We start from the raw sequence: 23,861 nt of genomic DNA, 5'->3' as shown, positions 1-23,861 counted from the left end.
CCCATGGAAAAGGAGGTGGGTAATAATAGCTGTCATTGTACCAGCTCTTCAGTGTGTCAGTTACTGTACTGGGTCTACTATATACGTTAATATGCTTAATTCCCACAACAATCCTTTGAGGTAGATATTGTTATTCTCATTTTAAAAATGTGGTAACTGTAGCAGTAAGTGGCAGAGCCTACAGTCAGTTGTGGCTCTAAAGGTTAAACGCTTTCCATCTTACCATCAAATTCATTTTCTTTCAAATGCATTTCTATAGTCACTTATTCAAAGATTCTCCCATTAATGAGGAATTGTAACAATAGCCAAACCTATATCCAACCTATCAGATCTCCCATCAGTCATTCATGCCTTTAATAATATTTCTAAACATTCCTTGATAAATATTGAGCACCAATTACGTTCAGGCACTATTTTCAAGCTCATTGAACAAAACAAGCAAAAATCCTTATCCTTGTGGAGCTCAAAGTCTACTATACTAAACAGAAAACCATGATAAAGAATAAATAATTAGAAGATCATTAATCCATCTCAAAAATAAGACAAAGTAGTGTAAGGATATTGGGGGATGTCAGTTTTGAATAGGGTGGTAAAAATACACCATGTTGAAATGGTAACATATTTGAGCAAAGACTTCAACAAAGTGAAGAACCATTCAGTTATCTGAGGAAGATCATTCCGGGCAGAGGGAACATTAGGTACAGAAGCCATAAAGTGGAAGCCAGTGTACCCAGAATGGACTGAGTGAGAGGAGATAAAAGGAAAAGAGAAAATCAGAGATTAATTGGGGCTAGACCACATAGGATATTGTAATAGGCTGGTACAAGGATGCTAGCTTTTACCCTGAATGAAATGGGGCATTGTTCTAGTTTGCTAGCTGCCAGAATGCAATATACCAGAAACAGAATGGCTTTTAAAAAGGGGAGTTTAATAAGTCGCTAGTTTACAGTTCTAAGACTGAGAAAATGTCTCAATTAGAACAAGTTAATAGAAATGTCCAATAAAAGGTATCCAGGGAAAGATACCTTGGTTCAAGAAGGCCAATGAAGTTCAGGGCTTCTCTCTCGGTGTGAAGGGCGCATGGTGAACACGGTATCATCTGCTAGTTTTCTCTCCTAGCTTCCTGTTCCATGAAGCTCCCCGGGAGGCATTTTCCTTCCTCATCTCCAAAGGTCACTGGCTGTGGACTCTGCTTCATGGTGCTGCAGCATTCTCTGCTCTCTCCAAGTCTCCTTCATTCTCCAAAATGTTTCCTCTTTTATAAGACCCCAGAAACTTATCAAGATCCACCCAAATGGGTGGAGACATGTTGTCACCTAATCCAGTTTAACAACCACTCTTGATTAAATCACATCTCCAGGGAGATGATCTGATTACAGTTTCAAACATACAGTATTGAATAGGGATTATTCTGGCTTTATGAAATAGGATTTTGGTTAAAACATGGCTTTTCTAGGGGCCATACATCATTTCAAACCAGAACAGGCATTATAGTAGGGCTTAGAGCAGGTAAATGATGCAGTATGACTCACATTTTTAAAATTCTGTCTTAAGAATATACTCAAGAGAAGCAAAGGTAGAAACTGATAAATCAGTTAGGAAGCTACCACATTAAACCTTATGATAGAAAATAGTGCCTCAAATTAGAGTGCTTGCAATTAAAGAGGTAGGATTCTGAATATAAATTGAAGATACAGTCAACAGGATTTCTTGATGAAAGAGGATTTAAACTTGGAGGAAAGAGAAAAGTCAAGGTGACTTCAAAGATTTCATCTTGATCAATGGGAAGGATGGAGTTACTGTCGAATGAAAAGGAAAAGACTCTGGATGGAGAACCTGAGGTAGAAGGAGGATAAAGCAGGAATTCCATTTTGAACTAAGTTTGAGTGATGGTATGTAAAAACCCATGGATGTATGTTATCAATGTCTAATGAAGTCTCCTAAGCTCCTTGCAGCTCAGAAATACTACATATTTTCTCAAAATGTAGCTGCCCATCTATGATGCATTTTTTATTGCTATTCAAGCCAAAGGGTTAATGTGCTTTGGTTATTTTTCTGTCCTTCCTCACAGCTACCATATACTCAAAATCAGGATTTTAAGTGCTAACTATTCATAAAAAGAAACATTAGTAATTGAGCTTCAAGGTCATAATATAGCATATCAGGGAAATATCCTTGTAGCTATTATTACTATAAAGAAGCAAACTAACAATTTCATTTTTAGTATTTCACATTACAAATTGAGTAGTTTTCTTGAATTGATTTCTAATCTGCATATAATTATTTTACTTCTTTTATTAAGCCATAATGATCATCATAAAAAAATCATTTTTAAACCTCTCTGGAAACTTAGTAGTGGGTACTGGTCAGGGTTCTCCAGAGAAACAGAAGCAACTGGAGATAGATAGAAAGACAGAAATGCATTATAAGAAACTGGCTCCCATGACCATGGGTGCTGGCAAAGCTGAGCTCTGTAGGGAAAGCCATAAGCTAGAAACTCTGATAAAGAGGATGTTGAATTTCTAGGCCAGATTTTCCAGGGAAACTCACTTGCTGGAAATTCTGGCAAGAGCTAATGTTGAAGTTAAGACAGCAATTCTCCTTTTGACCTCTGTAACTCTCAGTTCTGGCTTTTCAGTCCTCCAGCTGCTTACATGAGGAGGTTACCCCATTGCTAAGTGCAATCTCCTTTGTTGATTTTAAATGGAATCAACTGACTGTAGATGCAAATGCCATCTATGAAATTTTGTCACAGTAACAAGTATGTCAAACAATTGGACACCATAATCTAACCAGGTTGATACATGAAATTAGCTATCACATAGGGGTTATCTATTAATTTTACAAAGGAAGTTACAAAATTAGACACAATTTCTGTCTTGTAGAATCTAGCAACCTAGAAATCTCAGCATTGACTCGCCCAATAAAAGGAGCCAAGATCAATTACTCATGCCTAGAATAGAAAGTCTGGATTTCCACAGAACTGGATCAGTAAAATTCAACCTCCCAGCTTTCCCACAGCCCATCTTCACACTTACGCCTGGAATAAAACCAGGCGCGTCCACCCTGGATGTAAGACTCACTCAACTGAATGGCATCCTTGATGCTTTGCCTTGGCTCGCATTTCCACGACTCTGGCAGGCTCAGTTAGGATGGGAGGAGGGAGGGCATGCTGATGCAACCACCCTGCCCCCAACTCACACAGAGCACATTCTGCAAGGACTAGTGGTAAGGAAGCAGGAAACTGGTTGCAACTTTACATAGAAACTTCAATGTGAAGCTTATAATTGGAAAGTGACTATAAATATGCCCACTTTAAAACAGTAACAACAGAAGCAACATCAGGACAGCCCCTGTAAAGGTGACATCAATCTGAAAGTCCAGGTTTTGGAAGAATAGGTTTAAGGTCTTAAATAAAAGCCTCTCCTAATTTAATATATATCTGATTCAACTAAAACAATTGAAAGTCTTCAATAGTATTTAATCAGAGCACACCATACTGCCATAATGTCATAAAACAAACTATAAAATATTTGATATACATAATGCCCAGTTCCTATAAAACTATCAGGTTTAAGAGCATCAGAAGTACGCAGCTGAGGGTGGATTTATGTGCCTTGAAAGGTGAAATACTGAAGAGTATGCAAAGAGGAAAATAGAAAGACACCTGTATTTATGCTCTCCTTCAGCAAAAGTAGAGCTGAGGCTGCTGCGATGGTGGCTCAGTGGTAGACTCCTCACCTGCCATGCCAGAGACCTGGATTCAATTCCTGGAGCCTGCCCATGCAAAACCAAAACAAAACAAAGCAAAAAAAGCAGTGCTCAAATGACCCCTGAATTGAAAAGACTTTGGAGACTCATTATTTTGCAATCACAAAGGAATTCTGTTTGTTTTGCTTATGGGATGACTATCTAGCTAGAGACAAAAGGAGTCAAGAAAAATGAAAGTGAAAGTTAATATTCCTAGCATGAACTTCCCCTGAAGAAGGGGAAAAATATTTTAGAAAATCTGTATCTTAGAGAATTGCAAATTCGGTAATATTTATTTTATAAGTATAAAAATCCATTTCCTAAAGAATTCACTTAGAATATCAAAATAAAAACACAAACTCTTCAGTGGTTTTTATTTCCCTTTTCCTATTTTTATTTTCCAAAAATTTTGAACCAATATTTTAACTTTCATAACCAGAAAAAAAAGCAATAAATTTTATTTTAAATTATCCTTTACAAGCCCCTGAAAGTGATATGAAATTCAACAAATACACCAGAAGGGATGAAAATAACCTCTTTGAAAATAAATATGTAGGTAAAACCTGAGAATTTTAAGGATTGATTCAAATAGATACTTATACTGAAGTTAAAGGAACTATTTCTTTTTTAAAAAAAGCTCTACAAAGATAAATTAACCTTAAGACATGATAGTAGGTACAGAAACGGGGATGGGTCTCAATGGCTATATTTATTGAACAACCTCCAAATTCAGACGCTCTTCCGGTTCTTTATTCCATACGATCCTCCCTAAACTTCAAAAAATGGGCTCCTCAACGCTTAGATTAAGCAAATCCATTAATCACAGTATATTTGGGTTTGCTCTTATGGAAAAGATAACCATGTTCCAGGCAGAGTTTTCACCAAGATTTCAATGAAAGCATAGATATTCGCTCTAATATTCAACTTGTGGGTGACAGAAAGCTGAATGAACTTCCAAATGCATTGAGACGATAAGAAGGATCCACAAAGGTCCTAGACAGGACAGATGGGTTCAATCTGATACTATGAAATGTAGTGGGTATAAATGTTAAGGGCCAAGCAATCAACTACAAAATGCAAGAACTATAATTTGGCAAATCGACAAGAATGCACGTGAAAAAGAAGTAGGAGGTTTAGTCTGACAATACAGTGAGGCCTGGCCGACAACCAGTCCATCAGCAGAAACAGAATAGCAGGAATGCTGTGTGAGCTGGACGGCCCTATTGGGCCTCAGTCAACATGATTGGAAACATTGTCTTCAGTACGGGTGTCTGCATTAGAAGAATGTGGAGGCAAAGATCAGGAATCACCAGAAGGGATGCAGAACCATGTCACGGGAGGGATGTTTCTTTAGACAAAGGAGAGAAAGCCCAGGAAACTCATGATAAATTCACTGCCTCCAAATATTTGAAGCACACTCCCATGAAACAGGAAATTGCTAGTTCTTCACCCAGGAACTGAAGGGTAATGGGTAAAAGGAGAGGGATTTCAGCTCATCTTAAGAAAGTTTTCTAACAATCAGAGCTAACCAGTGACAAAATGGGTGTCTTCTAAAGGTAATGAGTTTTCTGTCATTAGAGAAATCCAAGCCTAGGCGGGAAATCTAATTGACAAAAATAAAACAGGCAGAATTTAATAACTGCATAGTATTTGGACAAGGTGATTTTAATTACCATTCCAAATCTGAAATTTGAATTACAGGAAAGTTCTTAGGGAGGAGATGGCTTTTGAGTCTGAGTTTGAAGAGGAAAGGGTGTAAGATATGGATTCATCCAAGAAAAAGGAAGAGGCAATAAGATGCATGATTCAAAATAAAAATTGAGAAAAAGCAATCATGAAAATATTGAGCAGGCTGAAATAGAAGCGATGGTGACACAAGCTGGGGATGCCTCATTTGTCATTCAGCAAGTACAGTTTGCCTGGCACGTGGTAACCAGGAGTCAACAAGAGTTTCTCACCAATGTGAGCCTATACAGTGAATAGTTAGTTCAGAAATACACGGAGACTAGTGAGTGGTATTATTTTAGAAATGGAAGAGATTCCAGTTCAAGATGTTGTTTTGTAGCTGATATTTGCATGACAACACAAACACTCATATAACCATCTGCAGTCCTATGAACACAGCAGAAAGAAGCGCTACAGGTATCAGACTATTTAAATAAGGTTAAGCATTCCATGCAGCACCTACATCTTGCTCAGAATTTTTAAGGAAGAAGGGAGTGATAATTTGTCTCAGAAAACAAAAACAAAAACAAAAACAGGGCAAACAGCTCCAGCAGGCAAGGTAAACACCATGCACATTGGGTAAGTGGGCAGAGACTGCTCTAAAATGAGATGGTATCTGTAAATATTATAACTTTTAGACTTTTTCCCAAGGCCTTTGAAAATAATGTGAGAGAATGCAGCCTTTCAGGATTTTTTCAGCCTATAATTTTCTGATGTAATAGGCTGTAAGAATTCAAAATGCTAAAAAAAAAAAAATTCCTTGGGTGCCTGGAACAGTTTGTTTACTTACTATGAATGAGCCCTTTTGTTTGACTCTGGCAGGTTTTTCTTTGGATTAAGGGAATCATTCTACCTACTCTCTTTGGCCCTGAGCTCATACAGGCAGCATTTACATTAGGACGGAGATTGAACAAGAAGAGAATGCTCCCCGTCTTCCCCAAGCAATCATAATAGCACTCGAGGGGATCACGATGGAATAAACGAAGGAAGCGCAAAAAGAGCAGTGAGCGTAGTACAAACACAACTGCCAAAGAGAGAAATCAAGAAGGAGCACATCTCCCCTGTGCGGGCAGTTACAGGAAGAAAAACCAGCAATCCCAGCCGCCCTACCTATTTTACTGAAACGTTTAGAGCATTTTCAAAGCCTTCTTCTCAACCTCTGAGGGGAGTTTGCCCAAGTGATCTAGTGTTTTATGCCACTGAGATTTCTGATGATACCGTCAACCCACATTTTCTGTCCACAGCTATGAAATTCAGACCTTTACATACAATTGCTTATGTGCTCCTTTCATCCACTATTTATTTGCTTGCATTCATTCAATAAACATTTATTGAAAATGTTACTATATACTGTTCAATTTTCTGAGTCCTACAAATGCGGAAGGCGACAATGAAGGAATTGCTTTCATGGAGCTTTATTTGATTTCAAACAACAAAAAATGCAATGGATAGTAAGGACTGTGAAGAAAATTAGATAGGGCAGTGAAGCGCATGCTCAGAGCCTGGTTTAGATTGGAGGTGAAGAAAGGTCTCCCTGAGGAGGTGATAGATGGACTGAAGAATGAAGGACACTCAGGAAACAGACCTGAGAAAATGTGGAGGGAGAGTTCCAAGCAAGGGGAAGAATTAGTGTGAAGGCCCAGGTGGGGATAAGCTCAGCGTGCCCAGGGACACAGAGTCATTATGTTGGAGCACATAAAATATCACAGTTATCACAACCAGCAGGTGGGTGCAAGTGTCACAGGGCCTCGAGAGAAGGGTTAGGAGTTTGGATTTCATTGCAAGGGTGATGGGAAGCCAATTCTGAGTTTAAACAGAAGAATGGCAGGATCCGATTTACATTTGCAAAGATCAGTCCCGTTGCTGACACACAGCAGGACCGAGGAGTGACAGCATTAATCTAATGACTGATTTCTCTCTCCAAATTGAGAGCTAATGTCTGCATTAATTGGTTTCCTGGAATCATCTAAGTAATAATGACAAAATCAAGGCAACCACGCTTTAGTTATTAGTAAATGACTGTAACTTAAATAAGCTTAGATAACCTTTCATATTATACATTATATATGTTATCATAGATGATAAAAGATGTAAGATTCATTTATTCCATTAAAGTGAGTATGCTTTACATAGTCTCCTGTTAAGTAATAATTACAATTAGTCCTATGCTTTAAGAAGCTGTGTGTGTGTGGGGCGGGGGGAGAAGCTATAGGGGATAAGGGAGTCATTTATGCATTGAGTAAGCTGAGATGGAGAAAAGTCTCCAGAGATGAGAGTACAGATATACTCAACCTGGGAACAAACACGGGTCCTACAACCAATTGTTTTTCAGATGTTCTCACAAGAATATTCAAGGGTGGGGATGGCTCAGGCAACACCAGAAGCATCATCTTTCCCTGTAGACACTGAACTTTTGCCTGGTTTTGAGACACAGAAAATAGCCATGGAATCACCATTCTGTAATTAAGAGCAAATGGTAGAGAGCTCCTGGTAAAGCGCTCCATGCACTATGCACTTGATAGGAGATAATCATGTTCCATGTTCAATGGTCGTAGATGTCTGACAATGTATATTATCCCACCGTGTCTTTTCACCCAACTTTCTATTTTTGCTGAAAATCCAGAGGCCATTACATTAGTATGAACCTTGGAATGACAGCATCTCGTATGATGATACTAGAAATAGCTCACCACACATCATCTGAATGGCCAGGAAACAGTAACACTGCCTCCTTCCAGAAGCAGCTACCTTCAAATCAGTGGCTACCGTAAGCCTGGCATAAAACTGGAGAATATGGGACACTGTTTTGCCTAGGTATTTGGTACCATATACATGTAATATATCACCAATAGATTGTATGGATAATTCATGCTTATTTCTTTCTCCTATCTATTGTACTTGGACACCACTAGGTGGCTCCAGTTCCTTTTTTTTTTTCTTTGCTTTGTTTTGTTTTTTCATGAGGAAAGTATTCACAGTATATTGGCAATAAAAATGACTTTCTTTCCCTGTGCTTTAATAGACTTAATAATCTTCATATTCTCTGAAGAAATAAAAGCATAAGCAATATTTATTGATGGATGATAGAATGTATGAAAGCACATTCACTCCCAGGGGAATAAATTCACTCCCAGGGGACACTCCTGGGGATGAGCCTGGCGCTAACATCATGAGAAAGCATTTGTGACCAGAAGGGGAAAGAGAAATGAAACAAAATGAATGTCAGTGGCCGAAAGATTTCAAATCGAGTTGAGAGGTCATTCTGGAGGTTATTCTTACACATTATAAAGATATCCCTTTTTAGTTTCTAGTGTATTAGAACAATTAGAAGGAAATACCTAAAACTGTTGACAGGTAATCTAGTAGTCTTGATTCTTTAAGATGATTGGACAACCATACAGCTTTTACGGTGTGACCATATGATTGTGAAAACTTTATGGCTGACCTTCCCTTTTTCAGTATTTGGACAGATGAATAAGAAAATAAAGACAAAAAGCTAATAAACAAATAAATAAATAATAGGGGGATAAGGGGTCTGGGATGTTTGGGGTGTTTTTTTTAATTTTTATTCTTAATGGGTTTTTTGGGGGAGAGTAATAGAAATGTTCAAAAATTGATTGTGTTGATGAATGCACAACTATATGATGATGCTATGAACTGCTGATTGTACACTTTGGATGATTATATGGTACGTGAATATATCTCAATAAATCTGCGTTAAAAAATAAGGGATACATTCTACAGCTCTACCACCCATAAGGAAGTTTTGAGGAATTGATACTCTCTACCACTGTACTCACCCGTGCTTTTCTGAATTTTTTTTCCCAGTTATCCCCATGTCCCATATTTTCCCTGTCCTGCATTTTAACTACTGTTGGGACACCCTATGCACCCATATAGCCAACAAGTTTCCAAGATTCTTCTGTTCGTCCTTCAGAACAGCATGGAGCTTCCTCTCCTCCTCTAAAATCTTCCTACAGATCTAAAACTACCATGTCTTTTCGCAGTTGTCATTCCTTTTCTTCAATTTATCTTGCACATGAAAATTCAAATCATATTCTCAAAACACCTCCTCATTGTGCCATTTCAGTACTAAAGAGTTTATATTCACCTTGTAATATCATTAGGATCAAATCTAAACTCTAATCTTGCAATTAAATTCTTTCCATTTTTTCATTGTCTAACCAAGGTTATCTTTTCCCATTAACGAAAATAAAAACTCCTTTCCAATCAATTCACACAGTGATTTGCAAAACAGAATTCTAGGAATTAGGGTGGTTTGTGGCTCATTTGTTTGTTTGTCTGGTTGGTTGAGTGCTAGTATAGCAGGTTGATAAAGAGTGAGGTTTCTGGAAACAAGCTGTCAGAATTAATACTATAGCTCCATCATACACAAGTTTTAAAACTTAAGGTAAATTACTTTCCCTTTCAATGCTTACATCACTTCACTTATGAAATGGAGAAATAATAGTACCTACCTCATGGAGTCATGATGATGATTAAATGGGTTAATAATAGTAAAACTCTTAGAACAGTAAAACTCTTAGAACAATGCCTAACATCTGTAGGTGTCCATTAAATGTCAGCTACATGCTGATTCTTCTTCTCTCTCCTCCCACCACCTCACCTTACACATACACTATTTAGCATAATGCCAAATCCCAAAAACTGTTTTAAATGAATCAAACCTTTGTCTTCTGGACTGACTTTTCCTCTCCTCGCTACTGATTTAAAACAACTTTTTTTTACGTGCTGAGTTTAAGGTTCAAATTTCCTCTGAAGACTTCCTTCCTTCCTAAACTAGCATCACTATTTACTCTTACACTTCTTATGCATGTAATTGCAAATGTGTGTTCAAGTTTTAAAAATGTGTATTCTCTTTCAAACTTTTAATCTTATTTTTCCCAACTCTGGATCTTAACCTTCTCAGGGTAGAAATCATAGTGGACGCCACACGGAGACCAAAAAAAAACCAGAGGGAAATGAGACATAAGAGAGGTGAAACATTTACTCTGTGCTGACCTGTGTTTGTTATGAAAGGAAAACAATCAAACAGAGAGAAATAAAAGCCAGAAATCAAATTCTGAGGAAATTCTCTGAGAATGAGACCCCTCAGGCAGGTCAGAAAAGACGTGGAGAAGCAGATGTGGCTTCAGTTCCATGGTGTAGGAAAAGAGGAATTTGGAAAAGCACAGACTTCTCTGAAGAGACAGGAAAGAGGTTGTGTTAAGATGTTACAGAATTCAACTGTAATTGCTTTTAACATAATGCTCAGTTTTTGTTTTTCCATATGCATTTCCTTTTAACAAGGAACAAGTTAGGCTCATTACTGAATTTGGAGGTTGTGTTTGCACATTGACGGAAGACGTGAATAGAGGTTTTACAGAGTAGGGAGATGATAGTGCACTATTAGGAGCTGGTCTCAGTTTGTTGAGATATATAACCTTCTACCTTAAAAAATATGACATGAGGGTAGCTCTGAAGACATTAGAGCAATGCCTAAAGTATGATAAAACAGCTCCTACAAAATATCTATCAAAAAGAAAGACATTTTTGGGGTGATGTGATGGTGGCTCAGCAGGGGGAGTTCTTGCCTGCTATGCCTGAGACCCAGGTTCGATTCACGGTGCCTGCCCATGTGAAAGGAAAAAAAAAAAGAAATACCTTTTTTGGATACAGATAGCTAAAAAATACATGAAAAGATGTTTGATCTCACTAGCTGTTAGGGAAATGTAAATCAAAACCCCAAGAAGATGACATCTCACACCTACTAGAATGGTACGATTAAAGAGACAGGAAACCGTAAGCACTGGAAAGGATGTGGGGAAATGGGAACTCTTGTTCACTGCTGGGAATGTAAAATGGTACAGCTGCTGTGGAAGACAGTCTGGCATTGTTCATAGTGGTTCAGGAAGCTGTTCATAGTGGCATTATTCACGATTGCCAGAAGATGGGAACAACCCAAGTGTCCGTCAACAGATGAGTGGATAAACAAAATGTGGTATGATGAAATAATATTCAGCAGTAAGAGAGAATGAAGTCCTGAAGCATGAAATAAATCAGACATATATGAACAAATACTGCATGAGCTCACTGATATGAACAAGTTATAATATGCAAAATCATGCACATAAAATATAGAGCAGAGGGCACCAGGGTATAAATGAGGCTATAGAATGGGTAGTGGTTGCTTAATAATTGCAAATGGTTTAACTAAATTGAATTAATTGTTTGGAAATGGATAAAGGCGATGTTAGCATGTTATTGAGAGAATACTTAATAGTACTGAACTGTGTGAATGTGGTAGAAAGGGGAAATTTAGAGTCATGTATGTTACCGGAAGGAAAGGTGGAGGTCAAAACAATGGGAATGTATAACACAGTGAATCTTTGTGGTGGACTATGACTGTGATTATATGTACAAATATAAAAAAAATACTAAGAAATTATTTCATGCACTAGAACAAAAGTATGACACTATTACAAGGAGTTAATAATAAAGAGATATATGGGGGAAATGTACCTATTGCAAACTATAGATTACAGTTAACAGTAATATTTTAATATTCTTTCATCAACAATAACAAATGCACAACACCAACATTATGGGTCAGCAATAGGGGTTGATTAGGGGTAAGAGAGGATTGGAGATTTATTTTTTTTATTCTTGTTTCTTTTCTGGAATAATAAAAATGTTCTAAAATTGATATGGGAATGTATAAATAACTATGTGGTTATACTGTGTGTGAGCCTTTGATTGTGTATGTTGGATAGTTTGTATGGTTTGTGAATATATCTCAATAAAATTGCAAAAAACAGAGAGAAATTTTTGGAAAATAACAGAGTCCAGAAATAGAACCATACAAATGTAGCCAAATAATTATTGGCAAAGGAGAAAAGGAAAAAGGGCACTCCTTTTAAGAAATGGTTTGTGCCATTTTGAAGCTATTATATACTCCCAGAAGATGCATGTCCTTCAATACTCATTCAATTTTGCTGGGCGGGATCTTTTTTACTCTTCTCATGGAGATGTGACCTACCCAATTGTGGGTGATAACTTTTGATTAGATGATTTCCATGGAGGTGTGTCTCCACCTATTGAAGATGAGATTGCTTACTGGAGCCCTTTAAGAGGGAACCATTTTGGAAAAACCTTTACAGCAACTGAGCCATGAAAAGCACAAGAGGCCATGCAGCCAGAGACCTCTGAAGATAAAGAAGGACTATGCCCCCAGGAGAGCTTCATGAAACAAAAAGCCTGGAGAGAAAGCTAGCAGATATTACCATGTTCATTGAGTGTTTTTCCAACTGAAAGAGAAACTGTGAACTTCATTAGCCATTGTGACTTAATTTGGACATTTTTATAGACTTGTTTTAACTGGGACATTTTCACAACCTTAGAACTATCATTCTGACAGTTAGCAAACTAGAACAATGTGTTATTGCAAACTGGAAGGAAGGTGACCCTTGTTTTAAAATGCTAGATAATTGCTCTAGTTTGCTAACGGCCAGAATGCAATATAACAGAAACAGGATGGCTTTTAAAAAGGGGAATTTAAGAAGTTGCTAGTTTACAGTTCTAAGGCTGAAAAATTGTCTCGATTAAACATGTCTATAGAAATGTCCAATAATAGGCATCCAAGGAAAGATACCTTGATTCAAGAAGGCCGATGAAGTTCAGGGTTTCTCTCTCAAGTGAGGAGGCACATGGCAAACATGGTGTCATCTGCTAGCTTTCTCTCCTGGCTTCCGGTTTCATGAAGCTCCCGGGAGGCATTTTCCTTCTTCATCTCCAAAGGTCACTGGCTGGTGGACTCTGCTTTGTGGTGCTACAGCATTCAATGCTCTTTCTAAATCTCTCATTCTCCAAAATGTTTCCTCTTTTATAGGATTCCAGAAACTAATCAAGACCCACCCAAATGGGTAGAGACATGTCGTCACCTAATCCAGCTTAACAACCATTCTTGATTTGGTTACATTTCCAGGGAGATGATCTAATTACATACAGTATTGAATAGAGTTTATTCTGCCTTTATGAAATGGGATTTTGATTAAAACATGGGTTTTCTAGGGGACATACAGCCTTTCAAACCAGCACAGTAATCTTGCAAAATTAACTACTAGTTTTAGATGGAAGGCAGATTTTAAAAGCTATGAACTTGGATATTTAGCAGAAGAGATTTCCAAATTAAATGTGGAAAGTACAGCTTGGTTTCTCCTTGCAGCTTACTGTGAAATGTGACAGAAAAACATAAGCTAAGTACTGAACTCTTGGATACAAAGAAACCAGAAATTGATGGCCTGGAAAATTCCAGGCTTCCAGAAAGGGAGACCACAGAGAATAGTGCCTTACGTGAGGATTTAACCAAACATGGAACCAGTCAGCCATTTCAGAACAAGTGAAGATTTGAGATGGAGTTATCCAGGAAGGATTTGTGGAAAGTCCTCTTGTCTGGTGGTCATGATTCCAGTGCACTGCCTAGAAAACCAACAAGAGTGTTGTAGGATCTTTATAAACACAACCACTGCCAGTCTGAACTAAAGGGGACAAAAAAGGGACAAATTAAGGAAAAATGGCTTCAGACAGAACCTTGGATGCTAACTAAGTTCTGGAGTCAGGAAATCTTAGGCCAGGAAAGCTGACCCATCCATACCTGTGGAGAGGGTGAGTTTGCTCTGGAAGCAGAAGGTGGGCCTTTCACTTCACTGCTCAGGAAGAGTTGTGCCACCCAGGCATTGGCAATGTGGAGCACATAATCCAGGGATTGGGGGGAGTCTGGCTGCCACCCTATTGTTCTGAAGAGGTTGAGAGTGTGCTCCAGAGATGGCAGAGATCCTGGATGCTGCCCCAAAGCTTGGAAAGGGTGGAACCAAGAAAAAGGTTGTCTTCTCAATGTCCCCCAAGGTTGCAACTACTCCAGTGTTTGGAGAGAGCATAAACCCTTGGAAAGGGTGAGATTGTCACTTTCTAAAGCCCCAAGAATAAATGATGCTCAGACTTTGAAGTCAATGGAGTTTGTCCTGTAGGTTTTCGAACTCTCTCAGTGCAGTGACCTTTATGTTCCTGCAATTTCTCCCTATGGGAATGGAAATTTGTATCCTATGACAGTCCCTTCTTTGTATGTTGGCAGCTGAAAACTTGTTCTGACTTTCACAGATCCAAACCCAGAAGAAAAACTTTTGCCTTAGGACAGACCATGCTTGTAACAGACTTTGATAAGATTCTATTTTTTTTTACATGCTATATGGCAGGTCACATTCATTATTTGTCCATGTGAGTATCCTGTTATTACAGCACCATTTGTTCAATTTTTCTGTTTGTTTGTTTTTGTTTGTTTGGGTTTTTTTGGAAACTGCACGGACCAGGAATCAAACCCAGGCCTCCCACATGGCAAGCAAGAATTCTACCACTGAACTACCCTTGCACCCCCTTTGGTGAGATTTTGTACTGTTTCTGACTTTGTATTGTATTTGTGTTGTTACCGAAATAGTTTAAGGCTTCCTGGTATTGCTATGGAATGAATGTATTTTGAATATGGAAAGAACATGTCTTTTGGGGATCCAAAGGTTGGAATGTGCCAATCTGAAGCTATTATATACGTCCAGAAAAGCCATGTCCTTTAGTCCTCATTCAATAGTGCTGGGTGGAACCATTTTATTGTTTCCATGGAGATATGGCCCACCCAGTTGTGGGTGGTAACTTTGATTAGATTGTTTCCATGGAGATGTGTCTCCACCCATTCAAGGTGAAGTTGCTTACTGGAGCCCTTTAAGAAGGAACCACTTTAGAAAAAGGTTTAGTGCTGAGGAGATGTTTGGAGATGCAGAAGAAGGAGACCCCCAGGGAATCTGTATGAAATGAGAAGCCAGGAGAGAAAGCTAGCTGATGTGGCCATGTGCCTTTCCAGCTGACAAAGGAGTTCTGGACTCATAAAGCCTTTCTTGCATCAAGGTATCTTTTCCTGGATGTCTTAGTTTGGACATTTTCATGGCCTTAGAACTATAAACTTACAACTTAATAAATTTCCACTTCTAAATGCTGTTCCATTTCTGGCATATCACATTCTGGCATCCTACAGAAAAAACATGGTGCTTGAGCAATTGGATCTTCATATGCAAAAAAAGTGAACTTAGGTACAGGCCTTATACATTTTATAAAAATTAATTCAAAATGGATCTTAGACATAAATATAAAATACAAAAATATAAAACTTCTAGAAGATGGCATAGGAGAAAGTCTAGGTGATATTGGGTTTGTGATGAGTTTTTAGATACAGTATCAAAACACAACCCATAAAAGAAAATATTGATAAGTTGGGCTTCATTAAAATTAAAAATTATTCTTTAAAAGACACTGTTGTGAGGATGAAAAGGCAGCTCATAGAATAGAAGAAACTATTTGTAAAACACATCTAATGAAGGTCTTATATCTGAAATACACACAAAACTCCTAAAACTCAACAGTAAGAAGATAAATAACCCAATAAAAAAATGGGCAAGAAATTTGAACAGACACTTCACCAAAGAAGATACACAGATGGCAAATGAGCTTATCAAAAGATACTCAGTATTATCTGGCATTAGGGAATTACAAATTAAAACAATGTGATATCATGACACTCTTTTCAAATGGTTAAAATCCAAAAACCTAACAATACCAAATTCTGGTGAGGGCAGGCAGCAACAAGATGCTCACTGATGCCTCATGAGATTGCACAGCCGCTTTGGACAGCAGTGTGGCAGTTTCTTACAAAGCAAAGCATGGTCTTACCAAATGAACCAAAATCATATTTCTAGCTATTTACCCAATTGAGTTTAAAACTTATGACCACACAAAAACCTGCACATGAATGTTTATAGCGGCTTTGTTCATAATCACCCCAAACTGGAAACAACCAATATGCCCTTCAATAAGTGAATGGATAAACAAACTGGCACAGCCACATAACAGAATATTATTCTGCGTTAAAAGAATAATGAGCAAGTCTGGGTAAGATAGCAGAGTAGGGAGCTTCAAACTCAGTTAATCCTCCGGGGCAGCTAGTAAACAGCCAGGAATTGTCTGGGACAAATGTTTGGGGGCACTGGGGATTAGAAGAACGTGGTAAACCATCCATGGAAGAACAGAAGGAAGAGACTGGTAACCTGCAAGGAAGAGATGTGAGCAGAGCTCTTTGTGCAGCTAAGGCTTGTGCGCCTCCCTCAGTCTCATGGCAGGCTGCCCGAGGATCCAGTTCCAAACTGGAAATAAAATCTTCTTCCCAAGAAGGGGGTCAGCATGGCTGAGCACTGATTGCAGCTTTCGGTTAGTGAATCCAGAAAGCTGGATTCTGGCTCTGAGGGCCGCTACAGTTTCAACCAGCCCAGGACAAAAGAGAAGCTGACAGCCTCTGTGTCAACCCCACTCCCAACAGGGACGGAAGTGGGGAGGCAGGGGGACTTAGAGACATAGTGCTTTCTCGGGGCTTCAGGAAACAGTTTGCCGAAGGGCAGCTCTTCCCCAAGTAAAGGGGGGAAGGTATGTGTGTGACACAACCCAGCATTGTTCATAGTTTTTGATTAGCAATTTCAGGTTGCCTGGCTCCTGGCTCTGTGTTAGGGTTTTAACTCACTCTGGACAAAAGTGGTTGGCAGCCCCTGTTTCAACCATACCTCAACAGGGGTGAAGTTGATTGAGACTTAAAAGTACAGTACCACTATAGGACTGTGGGGAACATTTTGCTGAAATGACCATCTGCTGGACAGGCCGGGAAAACACAGGTTAGGGGAGCCATCAAATCCAAGCTTGGCATCCTTCAAGATCTCCTCCCCAGCGCACTTTGGAACTAATTTCACCCTCTTCATGGGTCTCTGGCCCTGTTTCGCCTGGAAAATATGGGGGAAGCTCCTGAATGGATGAAGGTGACCCTTCTCCCTGAAAATGGCCTTTAGGCAAAATCAGCTATAGGTGATAAAAAAGACTGCTAAAAAAAAAAAACTATTAAGGCAAATCAAAAATAGGATTTTTTGATTGGACAGCAGTGTGCATGGGACCAGAGGATGCATGGGTGGTTCAGTGGTGGAACCACTTCCATGAGGGAGAACCAGGTTCGATACCTGGACTATGCACCTAAAAAATAAGAAAGCAAAACCAAGTATAACAGAGCAGCATTCCTAGAGAATGAATAGGGGAAGGCAGTTTTCCTCTGGGGGTGAAACAGTTGCCCAAGTGGTGCAATCTTAAAAGTAGTACCATATATCCAGGGCAAGAATCAGATGAATAAGAGCTGAAAAACTATAATCACTTACGTACAAGCTATTCTAAAACTCTATAGTAAGTCATACAAGTGTCAAAGAAGTGCTTTAGCACAAATTCAACTGATAAGAAAGCCCTAGGCAAGAGAGAGAAACCAGCCTCCAGAGTAAACTCATCAAGATCATCAGATGCCTAGGCACCAGCAAAAAAAGTTATAAACCATACTAAGAAACAGGAATATATGGCTCAATGAAAAGACCAAATTAAAACTTCAGAGGAGACACAGAATTTGGAATAACTAATCAAAAATCTCCTAACTCAATTCAAGGAGATGAAGGAAATTGGCTAAAGAGTTAAGAAATATTAAGAAGACTCTGTATAAGCACAAAGAAGAATTTGAAAACATAAAAAAGAAACACAACAGAAATGATGGGAATGAAGGATGCAATAGAAAAGATTAAAAATACACTAGAGGCATACAACAGCAGATTTGAACAGGCAATAGAGAGAATCAATGAACTAGAAGAAAGGACAATTGAAATCGTACAGACAGAAGAACAGGTAGAGAAAATAAAGGGGAAATTTGAGCAGGCTCTCAGGAATTTGATGCACGAACATGCATCATAGTGTTACAGAAGGAGCAGCATAGGATAAGGGAGCAGAAAGGATTTTGAGGAACTAATGGCTGAAAATTTCCCAATTCTTTTGAAGAACATAAATATACAAATGAAAAGCACAACATACTCCAAACAGAGTAAATCCTAACAGACCAATACTGAGACACATATGAATCAGAATGTAAAACGCCAGAGATGAGGAGAAAATCCTGAAAGCAACAAGAGAAAGGAGATCTGTCATATACAAAAGAAACACAATAAGGATAAGTGTTGATTTCTCATCAGAAACATAGAAGGCAAGAAGGAAGGTAAAATATATTTAAGATACTGAAAGAGAAAAACTGACATCCAAAAATTCTTTATTGGCAAAACTTTATTGTGCTTCAAAAATGAGGGAGCAATAATAATAGTCAAAGATAAACAGAAACCAAGAGAGTTCATCAATCAGAGACTTGCCTCTCAAGTAATACTAAAGGAAGTTCTTCAGGCTGAAAGGAAAATAACAGATGAGAGAAGCCTGAAGTAGAGTGCAGAAATGAAGAATATCAGTCAGAGTAACTAAATGGGTAAAAAAAGAGCAAACAACAACAACAACAAAAGATATGACATATCAAAGCCAAAGGATAAAATGGATGAATCAAAAAGCAAAGATTGGCAGAATGGATAAAAATGTATGATCCAACTAAATGTTGTCTCCAGGAGACTTATCTCAGACCCAAGGACACAGATAGGACGAAACCGAAAGGTTGGAAAAAGATATCCCATGCAAATAGTAAGCAAAAAGAACTGGAGTAGTTAAACTAATATTGGACAAAATAGACTTTAAGTGAAAAATTAGACTTTAAAAATAAACGAAAGACAAAAATTACACTATATAGTAATAAAAAGGGCTATTCACCAAGAAGAAATAACAATACAATTTTTATGCACCTAACCAAGGTGCCCTAAAGTACATGAGGCAAAGACTGGTAAAACTGAAGGGAGAAACAAATGTCTCTACAATAATAATTGAAGACTTCAATATACCACTCTCATCAATAGACAGAACATCTAGAAAGGAGATAAATAAGGAAATAGAGAACTTGAATACTATGATAAATGGACTAGACTTAATAGATAAATACAAAACATTGTACCTCAATTCTTAAGTGTTCTTAGATAATTCTCAACGACAGACCATGAACAACATCCCCCAAACTTCATTATCAAAATTTTTTTCAATGTCCAAATAAAAAAATGCTAGAAACCTGTTCAAAACTAGTAGATATCTAAGAACTCATTATTCCCTTCACCCACATCTCTTCTGCCATGGAATGCTGAAGAATGCAATTAAAAAAGAAAGCAAATACAATTTTCACCTCATATTTTTTCTCTCAATTTAGAGGGCCTAGTGAGGGCATTGTAAAACACATTCACCCAGGGATGAGAGTCTCACCCTGGCATGGTGGGATCAACAATGCCATCCTGACTAAAAGGGGGGAAAGAAGTGTAACAAATAAGGTATCAGTGGCTGAAAGAGTTCTAACAGAGGAGAGAAGCTAATTGCAAGCTTCAGTTAGACATTGCTACCTATCATAACTTGCCAAACCCTAACCAAAACCATTTCAACCAATTGTAAAGAAAATCTATGGCAACATATAAGATTTTACAAAGGTTCCGTGCACTAGGATAACTTTCCAGAAACCTGTAACCTAAGGTGGGTCCCTGGATGAGATAAGTCCTGAAACCTAGAGGGCCCAGCCTCTCTGGAGTATCACCTAGTTCCATCTCCCTACCCCATGTTATTGACAGCCCTTTCCAACATGAAAAAATTAGGATGGGCATAGCCCAAATACTCCTAAAGAGTGGGAGAAAGATCAAAAGTGATGGAGGGGGCGGGCCGCGGTGGCTCAGCGGGCAAAGTGCTTGCCTGCTATGCCGGAGGACCTCGGTTCGATTCCCGGCCCCAGCCCATGTAACAAAAACGGAGAAACAGAATACAATAAAAACAAGAAAATGTTTCCCTTTCTTCCTTCTATCCTTCCTTCCTTCTCTCTGTCTTTCCTTTAAAAAAAAAAAAAAAAAAAAGTGATGGAGGAGTTACATAGAGAAGGTAGAGTTTAACAAATGAGTATGATTGCTGAATCATTATATTGACATTTCTTTTAGTCTCCAGTATCTGAGAGCAGCTAGAAGTAAAAACCTAAAATTATGGAATTGTAACCCATACCAAACTCTGAAATCTATTCTATAACTAATTATTGTGGTGTGCTTTGAAATTTATTGCTTTTTTGTATATATGTTATTTTCACAAAAAAAGAAAAAAGTCAATTGTGATGATAAAGGAAATAGTGATTCCTTCTATCCTCCTATATTATGGATCAGCTAGAAGGAAAAATCTGAGGTGTTGGTATTGTATCCCATGACAAACTCTTGAATCTGTCCTGTAATTATGTGTTGAAGAGTGCTTTGAAACCTTGCTTTTTTCTTTCTTTGCTTTGTATACATGTTATATTACACAGAAAAAAATTCTCTAAGTACTGAGAAACTGTCAGAGTCACAGTGGCAGATACAAGTTTGCCAAAATGCTAATTTTTGTTTGAAAGCTCAAGCTTTATCATTGGCAACAAATATTGTCAGCTGTTTTCCATCAAAGTAACTAAGTGAAACTCAGTTGGGTTTCAAGAAAATAGCAGCCAGCTCCATAGCTTGTCTGTCAGTTGTTCTTTCTATACAGCAGAATACATAGAAATGCTGTCCTATGGAAAAAACAAAAGGATTTTTAGCTTACAACTCAAACAGTGGCACAACTGCTTTTCTTCCAGGCAGCCATTGTACTTTGGTAGGCAGCAAAAGAACTTGAAGCGCACTTCCTATTTTATTAACAGTCAAGTATAGAAGAATCATTATTTAATAAAATTAATTTACAGCTTCTTTGAGGACATGCTCAAGTTAAAAAAAAAACCAACACATACACATTCAACTGAATAGGGCTAGGGTATATCATAATACAAGATAAAGGATGATATTGTCCATATTCTAAAACTTCAACTTCTGTGTGAGACCAAAGGGAGATATTTATTGGGTGTAAAGTTTATATTTTAGGTAGTGCATTCCCTAATCTAACTTGTATTGTCAATTTAGTTGAACATCTTAAGTACATGGACTCTTGAATAGGGTGTGAGATTTTGTTGGTTTGTCTAGGTTAGTGTGATGCTCCTATATATCCCAAAGTAATTTGGGTAGTGAATAGAAAAGTATTTACGAAGTCCCCTTGGGGGACTGGGGAGAAAGAAGGAAATATTCAACTTCCTCATTTGGAGAATTTTTGATATTTTAAGCAGTGGGTACAACCAAATCAATAAGTTGAAATCTTAATCTTGGGGTTCACTCCTATGGGACTTGTTCCTTCAAAGGATAGGCTAAGCTCACTTAAAATTAGGCCCAAGAGTCATCCCCAAAGAACCTCCTTTGTTTAGATGTGGCCTTTATCTGTAAGCCAACTTGTCAGACAAACTAACTGCTCTCCCTTGACCTAGGATCCAGGGATTGAGAAAACCTTCTTGACCCAAGGGGGGGAGAGAGAAATGAGATAAAATAAAGTTTCAGTGTCTGAGAGATTTCAAAGTCAAAAGGTTATCCTGGAGGTTATTCTCATGCATTATATAGATATTCTTTTTTAGTTTATGGTGTATTGGAGTGGCTGGTGAGAAGTACCTGAAACTCTTGAGCTGTGTTCCAATAGCCTTGCTTCTTGAAGACAACCGTATAAGATAGAATTTTAGAATGAGACTATGTGATTGTGAAAACCTTGTGTCTGGTGCTTCTTTTATCTAGGGTATGGACATTTGAGTAAAAAAATATGGACACACATAAATAAATATTAGGGGCAATAAGGAGTAAAATAAATTGAGTAGGTGGAAATACTAGTGGTCAATGAAAGAGAAGGGTAAAGGGTATGGTATGTATGATTTTTTTCTTTTATCTTTTCATTTCTTTTTCTGGAGTGATGCAAATGTTCTAAAAAATGATTATGGTGATGAATACACAACTATGTGATGATCTTGTGAGCCATTGATTGTACACCATGTATGGAATGTATGTGTGTGAAGATTTATCAATAAAAATATTTCTTTAAAAAGTAAGCAGGTTATTAGGAGATAGAAGGAGGGTAGAGATTGGGCATTTGTTGCTGAGGGAATACAGAATGCACAACACGACTGATTGCAAATATTCAGACATGGATAGCACAATACTACCTGATGGTAGCTCAACAATGTGAGTACACTTAATGAAGCAGAATATGAGTATGGTTGAGGGAGAAGGGTTGGGGGCATGTATGACACCAGAAAGAAAAATAGAGGATAAAGATTGAGATGGTATAACTTAGGAATGCCTAGAGTGGACAATGATGGTGATTAAATGTGCAAATATAAAAGCATTTTTGCATGTGAGAGAACAAATGAATGTCAACATTGCAAGATAGTGAAAATGGGATGGTGTGCTGGTTTGTGGACCCCAGAAAAGCCATGTACTTTAATCCTCATTCAATATTGCTGGATAGAAGTTTTTTTGATTATCCATGGAGATAACTGTGAATGTGAGATTTTATAAAACTGTCTCACACAACTGTGAGGATGCATGAGTCCAAATTCTGTAGGGTGGGCTGGAAGCTGACGATTCCAATGAAGGTCTCTAAGGAATCTTCAAGAGAGGCTGTTTGGCTGATGCAGAAATGAAAATTCTTTTTTGGATACTGATTTTATCACCTCCCCTTTCAAAGATCTCAACTGATTGGATTAATTCTCTCTCATTGGGGAAGACACTTCCCTTAGTTGACTATAGATGCAATCAGCCATAGATACAATCAACCTACTAATGGTTTAAATCCATGGAATTCCCTTACAGTAAGTCAGGCCAGTGCTTGCTTGACCAGACATCTGGGCTCCTTCACCTTGCCAAGTTGACACATGAACTTAACCCATCACAGGTAGGTAAATACACATTGGCGCTGCTCTTCAGACTTCCATGTTCTCATCCAACCTACATAGTGAAGGTGTAAGTTCAGTTATGCTAAATTTCAAAAAATGAGAGCATACACTATTTTTGCCAGTACCCAATGCATTCCTTTGAATGCACAGAAGTATTTTAACAAGTTGTTGTAAATCTCAAAAGTGTTTGATTCTAAACTAGATAAGTGTTGAATGAACTCTGTATTAGAGCATAGCAGACAATGTTTGTTTTATATTGTAGGTGAAGAAGTTTCCAATGATTCATGGAGCTTCCATTCACCAACCTGGAAACAGCATTCATTTTATTGGCATTTATTATCTTTTCATTATTCACCCTGGCTTCCATCTACACTAACCTGGATGAGAGGAACGAAGGTAAACATAAAAGCAAGGTCTTAGGGTTTATTTTCTATCTCCTTTCCCCTTCCAATGAACTTTTTGTATGGTTTGGCTTGGTTTCTGTGCTGTACTATGCTTGCATGTGCATATGTGTGTGTGTGTGTGTGTGTGTGTGTGTGTGTGTGTGTATCTGAGACAGAGAGGG

General features: G+C 38.1%; 1 long non-coding RNA gene across 2 annotated transcripts in view; it reads left to right on the top strand.

The window, feature by feature from the left end:
- The window catches only part of LOC143666178 (uncharacterized), a 42,420-nt gene extending 18,838 nt beyond the window's left edge, over window positions 1-23,582 (top strand). Inside the window, exons 2-4 of one of the 2 annotated variants that reach the window (XR_013167445.1) lie at window positions 14,841-14,909; window positions 23,214-23,295; window positions 23,559-23,582. This is a non-coding gene — a long non-coding RNA (uncharacterized LOC143666178). Of the gene's footprint in view, window positions 1-14,840; window positions 14,910-23,213; window positions 23,300-23,558 lie in introns of both variants that reach the window. The other variant, XR_013167444.1, reaches the window with a different exon arrangement.
- The last annotated feature ends 279 nt before the right edge of the window (window positions 23,583-23,861 follow it).

This window comes from Tamandua tetradactyla, chromosome 22, assembly GCF_023851605.1.
Source record: "Tamandua tetradactyla isolate mTamTet1 chromosome 22, mTamTet1.pri, whole genome shotgun sequence".
Taxonomy (NCBI): Eukaryota; Metazoa; Chordata; class Mammalia; order Pilosa; family Myrmecophagidae; genus Tamandua; species Tamandua tetradactyla.
Note: the sequence above shows the minus strand (reverse complement) of the source record. Positions and strands in the feature narration are given on the sequence as shown.